The 15,356-nt window shown below is 39.2% G+C and overlaps 1 long non-coding RNA gene across 1 annotated transcript in view; it reads right to left on the minus strand.

Annotated features, from left to right (window-relative positions):
• Positions 1–6,133: 6,133 nt before the first annotated feature.
• LOC149236647 (uncharacterized) overlaps positions 6,134–15,356 on the minus strand; it is a 49,392-nt gene continuing 40,169 nt past the window's right edge. The window contains exons 3-8 of the long non-coding RNA XR_016268425.1: positions 9,113–9,186; positions 8,795–8,856; positions 8,172–8,666; positions 7,543–7,622; positions 6,361–6,646; positions 6,134–6,207 (exon numbers count right to left, since the gene is read on the minus strand). This is a non-coding gene — a long non-coding RNA (uncharacterized LOC149236647). The remainder of the gene's footprint in view (positions 6,208–6,360; positions 6,647–7,542; positions 7,623–8,171; positions 8,667–8,794; positions 8,857–9,112; positions 9,187–15,356) is intronic.

Genomic DNA, 15,356 nt, shown 5'->3' on the forward strand with positions numbered 1-15,356 from the left:
TCTAATAGAGGCAACCCTACTGCTTTCTCTGCTCATGCCAAAAGGAGAAATAATGCAGGGTCTAAAGGTCATTTCAATGGAAAGCCTGGATCTAAGGGTGGAAGGAAAGGCAGGTGCTTTGCTTCCAATAAGTTTGGCCACTATGCGAGGGAGTGTCCAAATAGAAGGGACACGTCACATGATGATGATCACAATCATTCCAAGGGCAACTTCAATAACAATGATCGAAGGAATGACAGGTACAATGGCAAAGGAAAAAGGAATGCGGGACATCAAGGAAATGGTCAACCCTCCAAGAAAGTAAGGAACTCCAGGTATGAAGAATCAAATGTTGTTTCTGACAAGCAAAAGGAGTATTATCTTATTTCGGCACTCTCCACTACCTCTCTTCCGGACACTGGGAAATTGGCTTATTGATAGTGGTGCTTCAAGGCACTTCACCGGATTCAAGGAAACTCTCTCTAATCTGATAGAGAAGGAAACAAACTTGGAGATTATTCTTGGAGACGATGCCACCTATCCCATAAAGGGTGTAGGGAATGTTACCTTTCAATTGAATCAAGGTAACACGATTCATTTACAAGAAGTTCTATATGTACCTGATCTCAAGAACCTGTTCTCCATTTCGGCAATGGAAGACAAAGGTTACAAGGTGGCATTCATCGATGGAAAGGTACGTGCTTGGAAAAGGAATTTTAAAGATGCTTTTACTCTTGGGTTCAGTGTTGGCACTTTGTATCAAGTTGCAGGAAGTCCATTGGGGACCATGTCGTGTGACTCATCTCTTCAATGGCACCGGAGGTCTGCCCATCTTCATTGTAAGGCCCTACCCGATGTGAGACAGATGGTGACAAGGATGCCTGAGTTCAAAGAAGAGCATGAAGGTATATGTCCGGGATGTACCAAGGGAAAACTTACAAGTAATAGCAAGACCACAGATGTGGAACAACCCGAGAGGCTTGAGGTTCATGATCAGGAATCTCATATAAGCCAGATGAAGAAAGCTCTCTATAGTTTGAAGCAAGCACCCCGGACTTGGTATGAGAGGATTGATAGCTATCTGATGAAGTTGGGACTCACTGGGAGTGAAGTCGATCCGAACCTTTACTTTAAGGTTAAAGGTGATAGATCTCTCATATTGGTGCTTTATATGGATGACCTCTTTCTGACAGGTGCAAACCCTCTCATTTACAAACGTAAGAGGGAGTTGGATTCTGAATTTGGAATGGTGGACTGCAAGCCTGTGACTACCCCGATGGAGCTTAACTTTAAGAAGTTATGCGGTAGTGTTTCCGGACCTGAATTGGGAAATGCATCTGAGTTTCGTCAACTCATAGTAGCATTGATGTTCTTGGTGAAATCCTGTCCAGATATATGTTTTACAGTGATCACATTGACCCAATATATGGTTAAGCCGCATCATTGGATTGGTGCCAAGAATCTTCTGAGGCTACATGGTTATTCTGATGTTGATTGGACAGGCAATGTGGTGGATCGCAAGAGCACTTTTGAGTGTTGTTTCTCTTTGGGTTTTGCTTTGATATCCTGGATGAGCAGGAAGCAGAAGTCAGTTGCTTTGAGCACCGCTAAGGCCGAATTCATAGCTGCGAGTATGGCCTCCTGTGAATTTGTCTGGTTGAGGAAGCTCTTCAGTAAGTTGTTTGGACACGTGCTAGATACCATCATGATCCTCTGTGACAACCAGAGTGGGATTCGATTGCCAGAGAATCTCGTGTTTCATGATCGCTCCAAGCTCATAGACATCAGGTACCACTTTATCCGAGATATGGTACAGCGAGGAGCAATAAGGCTCCTTCACATTGGGTCTGATGAGCAAGTCGCCGATATTCTGATGAAGCCCCTGGGAAAGGTCAAATTGTTGACTTTCCGAAAACGACTAGGAGTCTTGGAGAGACCCTCTCTTGAGGGTCCTGTATGATATGGATATTGAGCTCTAGGAGCTCCGGGGGGCATGGGGTACTTCTTGAAGCGATGAGAAACCATAGGTTGAGTGGTTCAGCCTTCCCCTAATGGTTTGCTACGTAGGTAGGATGAGTGGTTCATCCTTCTCCTGCTGAGACACAATCATAGGGTGAGTGGTCCATCCTTCCCCTAGTGATTTGTTGTGTACAGGGTGAGTGGTTTAGCCTTCCCCTGGGATACCCCATGGCAACATGTAGGCAGGATGAGTGGTTCATCCTTCTCCCGCTGAGACATCCTACCCATGCAGTCTTGGACTCATGGGAAGTACCTCTCATCTGGCAAATGAGCAGGGAAATGAGGATAGGGACCATAGTACTACCGATGGACACATCGTGTACTACCATACTCCCTATGCTAGGATGATATTGATCTAGGATCAATTGGAACTGACTTCGGGTCAGTAAGAGTGGTATGAGACACTCGCTTTATTTGGAACTGATTTCGGATCAGTAAGAGTGGTATGAGACACTCTCTTTATTCGGAACTGATTTCGGATCAGTAAGAGTGGTAAGAGACACTACTGTACTCCCTATGCTAGGATGATATTGATCTGGGATCAATTGGAACTGACTGCGGGTTAGTAAGAGTGGTATGAGACACTCACTTTATTTGGAACTAATTTCGGATCAGTAAGAGTGGTATGAGACACTCTCTTTATTTGGAATTGATTTCGGATCAGTAAGAGTGGTGTGAGACACTCTATTTGGGACTGACTTCGAGTCAGTAGAGAATGGTATGATACATTCTCGATCACTTCTTCTTCTTCATAGTTCAGCAGAGCAGAGTAGAGCAGAGCAGTGCATTGATGGCAGAGATAGTATCGACTGATAGATGGATTAGCCGATGGAGTTCTCCCTAGTTGAGAGCGAGTGTTAAAATTGGAAACTAGGGCCAAACTCCATGTGGGTCATCTTATTTATGGCAGTTGATATTTTTCTTGGATTCCTCTCTTCGAGAGGTGTAGGATTGATCTAAAGATCATCTGATTCCGACATGTATTTATGGAGATATGAATTTATTTGTATTATTGACAATTTATCAAGGTCGGCAAGCAACCAAATTACCTCCAGCTCAACCTCAACATGGCATTTGTCACACACACTTCTCTCATGATCTCTCTCCACTCATTTGGGTTTGTTGGCAAGAGAGGTCAAGAGGGAGAAGCCCTAGCCGCAGTTCAGATGTGCCCTAGCCGCAGTCAAGGGAAGGCTCCTATCCGTTGTCTAGAGGAGCTCCAATCTACTGTCCAAAGGGAGCCCTAATCTGCTGCCAAGTAATGTCCTAATCCGCTGTCCAAGGAGGCTCTTAGACACAGCTAAAGGAGACTCTAATTCGTTGTTAAGGAGAGGCCTAATCCGCAATAAAGGGAGGCCTGATACACAGCAGAGGAGGCTCTCATCCGCATCAACAAGAAGGCCCTAACTCGTAGCTTGAAGAAGGCTCTATCCACAGTTCAAGAAGAGGCCTAATTCGCATTTAAGGAGAGACTCTAACCACAGCAAAAGAAGGCTCTTATACACAGCATAAAGAGGCCAGTAAGGACAGTGTTGAATTTCGGTTGTTGTAGATGATATCATGGTAAAAGAAGCATGGTGACAACACAGTGATAAGGGTTGTTCCTTAGGACTGTTTTCAAGGTTGATAAACCACAGTCATAATCTGCCCTAGACTAAGTTCAGATCAGCATATGTATACAGTTCGGTGTTAGAGAGTGTAAAGTTGAGTCCTTGTAGGACTAAATACTGTTGTGTTGATATTATTGGTTGTTGCTTGTTTGAGGATCATAGGCCTAACCTGCTGCTGAGCTAGGTCGCAGGCCATAGCTAGCAGCATAAGTTGTTCTATCAGTCTTGGACAGCGTGGGACATTTTTGCCTTGAAGGCCTACATTATTGACTATGTGAAGGATAAGGACTGAAGCAGTGACAGTTAGTGCAACAAGAAGACAACAGCATTCTGGGAGTCAAGGTTGACCATGTTTGGCTCAGTTTGATGATCATCCTGTTGGCGCCATATGAATCATCTTCAGAGGAAGATTCTGTCCTATGTGACCAGCATTGTCTTCTCTGGTCCACTCTTTACTACTGATGTCATAAATATCAATCTTGTATATTTGTACTATCTCACTCTCTCTGCTGAACTATTGATGAATATAAGAAGAATTGAAAAAGGGTTCCCCACATTGGGGTTTGTCCCTGGCTGGTGCCACATCTTGTGTCCTCTTGTCTTGGCTTGTCTTCTACTGTTTATGTTTATGTTCTATCTGCATTTTACTATCGTGCTAATGTGATTGCTAATCTGGATATTGATATTGAGCCAATAAGAAAATTGAAGTAAATTGCTATAAGCATAGAACATACCAAAATTTAACACTCACCCATCCTCTTTCCCACATTCATAGTATGTCTAGTGCATCAAAGAACAATTGTATTTTGTAGGAGAAAAGTATGGCTCACTCATCCTCTGTCCCACATTCATAGTATCTCTAGTACATCTTCACCACTTGATCTTTGTTGGTTGTACAATTGTAGTTGTTCCCTACATAAAGAAGATCAATATAGTTGATTATGAGAGCATAGATAAAACATATAATAAATTGAATAGCAAACAAATGGAGCTACAAATTAACAAAAGATACTTTTAAGTGAAGTGCATTGCATATAGGTATGTTGACTCACCTTCATTAATAGGTACTAACTTTCATTTTCTCTGCTTGTTTCCTTCATTTCCTTTTCCACACCCAACGGACGAAACCAAGACCAAATTATAAAAAACAAGGGAGAACGAGTAGAACAAATCCAATAAGCGAAACCAAGACCAAACTACAAAAGTGAGGGGAAAATACAAAACAAAACAAAGCAAAGGAAAAAAAGTATAAAATGGCCATGCTTGAACTCAACAAACAAGAACCAAAGAAAAAATTCCAAACATCCCCTCTGCACATCATATCTCTTGCAATGTGTTGTCCTCCACTGAAAGGAAAAAAGTGGATTGAATAACGTCAAAATACACAGAGTTAGTAATGATAATCGTATTTCAAAACCAATAATTATTCATAACATGAAACACACCTCACTAGACTTTGTTTTATAAGATGGACATTCTCTTTTGTATTCCACTTGCTTGTGCTCATCAGAACAAGCCACCTACCACAGATACAAAATATAAGATATTAGAATCATTATATAAGTTAAACTAGAGAGTTGAATGAAATAATTAATCATAATAAGAAACACACCTTTCTTTGAGATTGTTATATAAAAGGGGAGAGTCCATTTTGTATTTCACATATTCATGCTCTCTGGAACAAACTATCTGCAATAGATACATAATAAAACATTAGATTTCTAATAAAAGTTAAATTAGAGAGTTTGAAGGCATGAACTTGTTATACAACTTAGTTCGAGTCGATTTATATTCCATTCTATATCTCAAAAAACAATAAAAAAATTTCTAAACTAGATGTACTTCTACTTGAAACAATGCAAACATTGTTTTCGTAAGAGGTACATTTTTTCGAAAAATGAATCTAAGCATATCTAAACATATTGAACACCCAAAATCCTAGGGTCCACAAAGCGGTAGTGTTGTATGTTAGCACGATGGTTGATTCATTAGAGAGTTAGTATGCTTGCTTGCTCAACCTTACCCGTGTCCTCTATAGGGCACGTTGTGTGGAAGTGTCTATATGATGTGGAGCAAGAAAACATACAAATTTAACGATACCATTTGATATATATGTCAAACCAATAATTGAGTAGCATTACCTAAGAACCATGCTAGAAGAAGAAACAGTGTTGCAAACAAATAAAAATAACACTTTTTTGTTGTAAAACCACATGAATCACCCATCATCTGTGTAGCATATACATTGCTTAAGGTATCTTCTCCACTCGGCCATCCCAGACACTACAATTGTAGTCTCTCACTGCACAAAGTAATATTATATATGAGATCACCGATAAACGACGAGAGAAATTGAATAACAAATATACATTGTGATAAATTAGTCGTACACATACCTACTTTCCCTTGACCCATTAACAAGATCATACTACCTTGAAGCTATGACAAAAGGATAAATCGTTGTGCAAACAACAAATATTTCAGTGGATTAAAACACAATATTAATATGTAGGAAAAAATTATGCCTCACTGATCATCTGCGTTGCGTTTGTAGAATCTCTAAGGTATCTTCACCACTTGACCTTCATTGACTATACAACTGTAGTCACTCAGTACACAAAATGGATCAATATAGTTGAATATGAGACCACATATAAAACATTTAATAAATTGAATAGCAAGCAAATGAAGTCGTGAATTAGCAAAGGATAATTATTAGTGAAGTGCATTGCATATAGTTAAGGTGATTCACCTTCATTTATGAATGATAACCTCCATCTCATCCCTTTCATTTTCTCTCCGTGTTGTCTTCCTTTCCCTTTCATTTTCTCTCCATGTTGCCTTCCTTTCCTTTGAAACACCCAACAAACAAAACGAAGAAGACCAAACTACAAAAAATGCAAAACAAAGGAAAACAAGTACAACACAAAGCATGGTCATGCTCAAACTCAAAAAAAACAAAACATGTAAACAGCAACAATAAAATATTACAAACTCCCCCTTTGCGCATTATCTTTACTACAGCGTCCTCGCCTCCGCTGAAAGGAAAAAAAGTGGGATGCATCAGGTTAAAATACAGACATAGATAGTAATGGTAAGCATATTTCAAAACTAATAATTATTCATAATAGGAAACATACCTACTCTAGAGTTTGTTATATAATGATAGACACTCCATTTTGTATTCCACTTACTCATGCTCACTAGAACAAGCCATCTATAGTAGATAAATAATAAGATATTAGAATCGTTATATAAGTTAAATTGGAAAGTTGAACAGAACAATCAATCAAATATGAAACATACCTATCTTTGAATTTTGTTATATGACGAGGGATAATCCATTTTGAATTTCACATATTTATGCTCACTGGAATCAACCATCTGCATTAGATACACAATAAAATATTAAAATTCTAACAAAATTTAAACTAAAGAGTTGAAGGCATGAACTTGTCACCCAACTTAATTCCAATCGACTTATATTTCATGTTATATCTCAAAACATATAAATTTTCTAAACTAGATGTAATTCTACTACAAATAATGCAATCAATGTTATCATAAGAGAAATCATTCTTTTTGTAAGACGTATCTAAGCATATTTAAACATATTGAACACTAAATATCCTAGGGGCCACAAGTCCGTAGTGTTGTATATTAACACAATGGTTGTTTGGTTGACCACAATGGTTGATTGGTTGAAGGGTCAGTATGCTTCCTTGCTCAACCTTACCATCCTCCTCTCTAAGGCAAGTTTTGTCGGAGTGTGCGTGTGATGTGGAGCAAAAAAGCATATAAATCTAAACATACCATTTGATGTATATGTCAAACACTAATTGAGTGGTACTAGTCGAAAATTATGTCAGAAGGAGAAATATTCAAACAAACGAATAATAATAACACTATTTTGTTGGAAAACAACATGACTCACCCATCCTCTGCGCTGCATCTACATTGCCTAAGATATCTTCTCCACTTGAATCTCTCAGACACAACAATTGTACTCACTCACTGCACATAATAATCTTATATATGAGATTACAAATAAACCAGGGGAGCTTAAATAACGAATATATAGAGCGATGAATTAACCACACACATACCTACGCTCCCTTGGCTAATATTATAGCAACAGCAATCATGAACAATAAGCCCTGAAGATGTGAACTCCAATATAATTTTTCCATTTCTTTCCTATCAAAGTTCTAGGAAAAATCTTGAATCTGATACCCATGAACAAGATCATACTACCTCGAAACCATGACAAAAGGATGAAACAAATATTTCAATGTATGCAAGGACAATTGTATTTTGCAGGAGAAAAGTATGGCCCACCCATTGTATTTTGTAGGAGAAAAGTATGGCCCACCCATTCTCTATGCCATGTTGATAGAATGTTTAGTGCATCATCACCACTTACCATTGTAGACTGTAAAATTGTAGTTGTTCACTACATAAAGAAGATCAATCTAGTTGATTATGAGAGCATAGATAAGACATATAATAAATTGAATAGCAAATAAATGGAGCCACAAATTAGCAAAAGATATTTTGACTCACCTTCATTTATGAACAATAACCTCCATTTCCTCTGTTTACTTCCTCCATTTCTTTTTCCGCGCCCAACAAATGAAACCAAGACATAGCTACAAAAAACGTGAAAAGAAAAGGCAAAACAAAGGAGAACAAGTACAACACACCCAACAAATGAAACCAAGACCAAACTACAAAAAACAAGGGAAAAAAAAGCAAAACAAAGGAAAACAATTTCAACACAAAGCATGGCCATGCTCAAACTCAACAAAACAAAACATGCAGACAAGAACAAAGAAAAGATTGCAAACATCCCCTCTGCACATCTTCTATCTAGCAATGTGTCGCTCTCCTCCGCTAAAAGGAAAAAAAAGTGGGTTGAACAAGGTTAAAATACACACAATTAGTAATTGTAAGCATATTTCAAAACCAATATTTATTCATAATAGGAAATGCACCTCTCCTAGAGTTTGTTTTATAAGATTTTGTATTCCACTCGCTCGTGCTCATCAGAAAAGCCATCTACAATAGATACCAAATAAAATATTAGAATTGTTATAAAAGTTAAACTACCAAATAAGATGTTAGAATTGTTATAAAAGTTAAACTATAGAGTTTAACACAATAACTAATCGTAATAAGAAACACACCTTTCTTTGAAACTGTTATATAAAAGGGGGGGTCCATTTTGTATTTCATGTATTCATGCACTCTAGAACAAGCCATTGACAATAAAGACATTAAAATATTAGATTTCAAATAAAAGTTAAATTAAAGAGTTTGAAGGCATGAACTTGTCATGCAACATAGTTCAAGTACATTTACATTCCATTCTATATCTCAAAATAATACAAATTTTCTAAATTGGATGTACTTCTACTAAAAATAATACAAATAAGATGTTAGAATTGTTATAAAAGTTAAACTATAGAGTTTAACACAATAACTAATCGTAATAAGAAACACACCTTTCTTTGAAACTGTTATATAAAAGGGGGTCCATTTTGTATTTCATGTATTCATGCTCTCTGGAACAAGCCATCTACAATAAAGACATTAAAATATTAGATTTCAAATAAAAGTTAAACTAAAGAGTTTGAACGCATGAACTTGTCATGCAACATAGTTCGAGTACATTTACATTCCATTCTATATCTCAAAATAATACAAATTTTCTAAATTGGTTGTACTTCTACTAAAAATAATACAAATAATGCTTTCACAAGCTAGGTAATTTTTTTTAGAAAAAGGAATCTAAGCATATCTAAACATATTAAACACCCAAAATCCTAGGCTCCACAAGGCGATAGTGTTGTATGTTATAATGATAGTTGATTGGTTGAAGGGTCAGTATGCTTTATTGCTCGACCTTACCCACCTCCTTTATAGGGCACATTGTGTGGGGGTGTGCTTGTGATGTGGACAATTCCCCACAATCTCAGATTAAAAGATAAGTACTTTATATCTTTCTTCCTTGATTATTGCTCATTTTTTAGACAACATCTTGTCTTTGTATCTTTTGCTTGGTTATAATCATTTCTTCCATGACTCCCTAATGAGGGTTGCAGGTACATCGTAAAGGCTACGAAGGCTCTGGCCGCAAATGGAAGCATCGGGAAAACGAAGCAAAGTTTGTGGCAAGAGGACTCTCCCAGGATTGAGCTATGCTACTAGAGTGATTTTTGTTCAAGAGGGAGAAATTGTACCAACATCTAGAACTAGGCTAGATGATTGAAAGAGCTCCTAGTTCAAAGGGAGTAGGCAGTACAACAAGTTTGAAGGATGTCATGATGGAGAAAATTGTGTTGAAGAGAATTCAGTGGTGACTTCCAAATAGATCTACAAGACCAAGTATGCGGTAGTTGGCAACATAGAGAAGTGCAAAGCGGGATTTGAGGATTCTCCCAGAAAGTGGGAGAGGACTATGAGGAGATATTTGATCCAGTTGTTAGGTACACTTCTATCAAAACTATTATTTCTATTGCTTCTATTGTGGGTTTGAAATTACATCAGGTAGATGTGGAGATTGCCATCCTTGATGGAGTAATTGAGGAGAAGAAGTGTACATAAAGCTTAAGGCTCTGAGGTACATGAAAGGAAATCACATGTCTGCAGACTAAAGAAAGCTTTGTTCGCACCTCAGGCATGGTATTCTTGGATTGATGGATATTTGACGATTCTAGGTTGATCTTGTTATCATATAACTTGTTTCTGACAAGAATAGAAGGAATCACGTGACAAAGGGAGTAGCATTGGCAGGAAGATTTGCTTCCATGATAAGAGGGGCCAAATTCCACTTTGGGAAAGCTCGTATGATGGAGATGATTATTGCATTGGTTACTTCTTTTCAAAAGGTCCAAGATTGATATAAATATCATCTCATTCGAATAAGCAAAATCCCAATAAATGTGTCTCTTCACCCACAACAAAGTGTATAAATAGAAGAGACCTCACACCTCATTTGGACATCATTCACTCACACATTCTTCTCTCTTCATCATATTGGTTCGTACAGCTTGGGCATCTTCTCTCTCTCACACGTGCAGCTAGGAGGACAATTTATGGGCTAAAACAAAACCGAATTTCACACTGTTTGACCAACGTTGACTGAGGTTGTTTTCACCGAATTTAACTGCGATTTTGGAGGCCAAATTTTGGTTTCACTAGGCCACATTCTCTGGCACAAAAAATGAGGAATTTGGGGTTGTTTGACCACAGGGTTGGTTGTTGTTTGACCGAGTTTGACCAGAGTTGTCGGGACTGTTTTGGGTTAACTTTGACCTTTGTTGGAGGTTGAATTGGACTGCCTTTAACCGAGTTGCAAATGGCGTGTTTTGTTGGGACTGTTTTGGGTTAACTTTGACCTTTGTTGGAGGTTGAATTGGACTGCCTTTAACCGAGTTGCAAATGGGGTGTTTTGATGTTGCTTTGACTAGTGTTAACTTTTTGGTTAGCGTTGAAGTTTGACTACAGTTGACTTCAGAATTTAACAGGGTTGATTTGACTTTGTATTAGGCTAGTCTATTTGACTTTTGTACTCTCTCTCTCTCTGCTGAACTATTGAATAATAATAAGAATATTTGATCATAGGGTTTTCCCCACATTGGGGTTTTTACTGGCATCTGCCAAATCTAGTGTTCGTTTGTCTTGGCTTGTCTTCTGCATTTGTTTTTATGTTCTATCTGTATTTACTGTCAATGTGAATAATGGTTGATGTGATTGCTACTGGATATAATTGGATATTGTTATTGGACTGTTAAAGGAACATTGAACTAAATTGTGCTAAGCATAGAACATACCATTGTTAACTAAAATTAACATGGTTTCAGAGCTCAGGTGAAGACAAAGCCCAAGCAAGAGTGAGAAAAGCAATTGCTAAGGGAAGCTATTGGACAAGAATTTAGAGCTAGCCTCAATGACGACGACATCTTACTTCAAATCTGAGGACAAGCTTAAGGACAAATTTGATTATCATGCATGGAAGATGTCTCTAGATTTGACTTTGGAAGAAAATGATGTTATGGACTATGTCAAAGGAAGAGTGGTGGAGCCTCCTTCAAATGCACCCGTTGCTGCAAAAACAAAGTACAAGAAAGGTGAGGTCAAAGCTAAGAAAAATATTGTTGATTCTATTCACAAGCCTTTGGTTGCCTATATTTCTAATTTGGAAACATCTAAGGAGATGTATGACAAGCTGGTTGGGATGTTCAAAGTAAATAATGCAAACCAAGTTCTCTTTCTCAAGAACAAGTTAAAAGACATCAAAATGAATAGAGGAGAGTTCTTTCAATCCTACTTCATGAGGATTACCAAAATCAAGAATGATCTCCTATCTATTGGAGAAGTTGTTGGTGACAGGGAGCTCACTCTTATTGCAATTGGAGGCCTTACAAGAGCATGGGATGTGTTTAACACTACCATCCTCAACAAGGACAGGATTCCGGGATTTGATGAATTGTTGGCTAGATGCACTCAAGAAGAAATAAGGATGATGGAAAGAGATAAGCCCTCAAATGGAAATAATCCTACCGCTTTCTCCACTCATGCTAAAAGAAAGAACAATGTTGGTCCAAGAAAACAAGGTCAAAGGTTTAAGCCAAGATTCAAAGAAGGAAGAAAAGGAAGATGCTTCAATTGCAACAGGTTTGGCCACTTTGCTAGAGAGTCTCCTCACAAGAAGGATACTCCAAGGGATGATGACAACAACAACCACAACAACTACAAAGGAAATGGCAATCAAAGGAACAATAATTTCATCAACAAAGGAAAGAGGAAAGGAATGCTCATGTTGCTCGATATGGAAATGGTCGTCCTCCCAAAAAGTCAAGAAACTCCAGGTATGAAGAAACTAATGTTGTAGATAAGCAAAAAGAATTTTATCTTATTTCTACCCTCACCGTCGCCTCTCCTCCGAATACATTGGATCATTGATTGATTAATAGTAGCCTTAAGGCACTTCACTAGGTGCAAGGAGGCCCTCTCAAACTTGGTTGAAAAGAAGACAAATTTGGAGATTATACTTGGGGACAATGCTACCTACCCCGTGAAAGGGATTGGGACTGTCACTCTTCACTTAAATCAAGGTCAAACCCTTCATCTACAAGAAGTATTATGTGTACCTGATTTGAAAAAGAACCTGGTATCTATTTTTGTGATGGAAGACAAAGATTTCAAGGTGACATTCGTTGATCGGAAGGTTCGTGTTTGGCAAACAAAAAAATCTAGATGCATCTAGGAAGAAAGGAATGTTTGTGGGCTATAGTGAAACTTCGAAGGCATATAGAATCTATGTATCTGGTCAAAGAGAAGTGGAAATAAGTCATGATGTCACCTTCAATGAAGATTATGCCCTTGGGAAAGTCCGAGATCTTCCTATCCCTGGGAAGGATAATGATGATGATGTAGGAAAGAAGGATGAATCTCCGACAGATGATCTGATGCCCGATGTTGAAGGTCCGATGGATCCCATTGATCCACCTCCTCGTGAGCCCTCTACTTCAAGAAAAAGACCCTTGTAGCTCAAAGATACTCTTGAAGATGTTGAGAGACATCTTGCACCAAGGGGGGCATTTTGTGAAAGCAAGAAGTCGAACAGGTACCAAGGGTACTTAGCTGCTATGAGTACCATAGTTCAATCTGAGCCATGCACATTCGAAGAAGCCATGAAGCACCAAGTTTGGAAAGATGTGATGAACGAGGAATATGAGTCGATCATGAAGAATGATGTCTGGGATGTGGTTCCTATACCCAAGGACAAGTCAGTGGTCACTTCAAAATGGCTTTACAAAATCAAACATGGAGCTGATGGAGTGTTAAAAAGCTCAAAGCCAGGTTCATTGCTCAAGGCTTCTCTCAAAAGGAAGGAGTAAACTATGATGAAATATTTGCACCGGTTGCTCGATATACCACTATCCGTTCAATTATAGCTCTTACTTCCTCTCAAGGATGGAGCCTACACCAAATGGATGTCAAAACTGCTTTCTTGCATGGCTCGCTTAAGGAGGAAGTTATGTAGAACAACCTGAGGGGTTCAAAGTTCAAAACTGAAAGACACATGTATGCAAGTTAAAGAAAGCCCTCTATGGGTTAAAGCAAGCAACCCCTCTATGGGTTGAAACAAGCAACCCCTCTATGGGTTGAAGCAAGCCCCTAAGGCTTGGTATGAGAGGATTGATAGTTATCTTATGAAGTTGAGTTTTACAAGGAGTGAAGTTGACCCCAACCTATACTTCAAGGTTGAAAAGCACAAGACCCTCATTCTGGTCCTTTATGTGGATGATCTCTTTCTGAGAGGTGATGACCCTCTCATTTATCAATGAGAGAGGGAATTGGCTTCCAAATTCAAGATGAAGGACCTAGGACTGACGCACTACTTCCTAGACCTTAAGATCTGGCAAAAGCCAGGTGAGATTTAAGTTGCTTGAGAGATGTGGGATGGTGGATTGCAAGTCCGCGTCTACTCCGATGGAACTCAACTTCAAGAAGCTATGTGGAAGTGTTGTTGGGCCCGGACTAGCGAACCCTTCCGAGTATCGACAACTTGTGGGGGGCTGATGTTCTTGGTAAACTTTCGTCCTGACATATGCTTCATTGCGAACACGTTGAGTCAATTTATGGTCGATCCCCATCACATACATTGGATTGTTGCCAAGAATCTCTTGAGATATCTTTGTGGCACAATCAACTATGGTTTGAGATACACTGCTAGGAATTTGTGGTTGCATGGATATACATGTGCTGACTGGGTTGGCAGTGTGGTGGATCGTAAGAGCACGTTTAGATGTTGCTTCTCATTGGAATCTGCTTCAATATCTTGGATGAGCAGGAAGAAGAAATCGGTTGCTTTAAGCACTGTCGAGGCCAAATACATTGTTGCTAGTATGCCCTGTTGTGAAGTTGTTTGGTTGAGGAAGCTCTTCAGGGAGCTATTTGAGCAAGTGCTATATACCATCGTGATATCCTGCGACAACCAAAGTGGGATTCGCCTTTCAGAGAATCCCATGCTCCACGACCGCTCCAAGCACATTGATATCAGGTACCACTTTATCTGGGATATGGTTCAATGAGGAGTAATAAGGCTCCAACACATCAAGATGGATGAGCAAGTCGCAGATATCCTCACGAAGTCTTTGGGAAAGGTCAAATTCTTAACATTCTGAGAGACTTGGAGTTGTGGAAAGACCCTCCTATGAGGGTCCTGCATGGGTTGGACACTGAGCTTTGGGTGCTCTTGGGGGCTTGGGGTACTTCTTGGAGCTATAAGCGACCATAGGGTGAATGGTTCACCTTCCCCTAGTGGTGCGCGATGTACAGGGTGAGTTGTTCACCTTCCCCTGTGATACCCCATGATGGTTGACATGTGTGTAGGGTGAGTGGTTCACCTTCCCCTACAATTGACATATGCATAGGATGAGTGGTTCACCTTCACCTATGGCATATAAGCAGGGTGAGTGGTTCACCTTCACCTATGGCATATGAGCAAGATGAGTGGTTCACCTTCTCCTGCCAATGCCCCAGCATACATCCTACCCATGGAGTCCGGGACTCATGGGAAGTACCTCTCATTTGACCCATGAGTTGGGAAAAGTGGTTAGGGACCATAGCACTACTGATGGACGCATCAAGTACTATTGTACTCCCTATGAATAGGATGCATGGTGTTCAACAACTTGATCTGGGATCATTTGAGGTTCTACCTCTGGACTGACAAAA

Source organism: Pinus tabuliformis, chromosome 8, assembly GCF_031772625.1.
Source record: "Pinus tabuliformis cultivar Carrire ecotype Pingquan chromosome 8, CPIR1, whole genome shotgun sequence".
Classification (NCBI taxonomy): Eukaryota; Viridiplantae; Streptophyta; class Pinopsida; order Pinales; family Pinaceae; genus Pinus; species Pinus tabuliformis.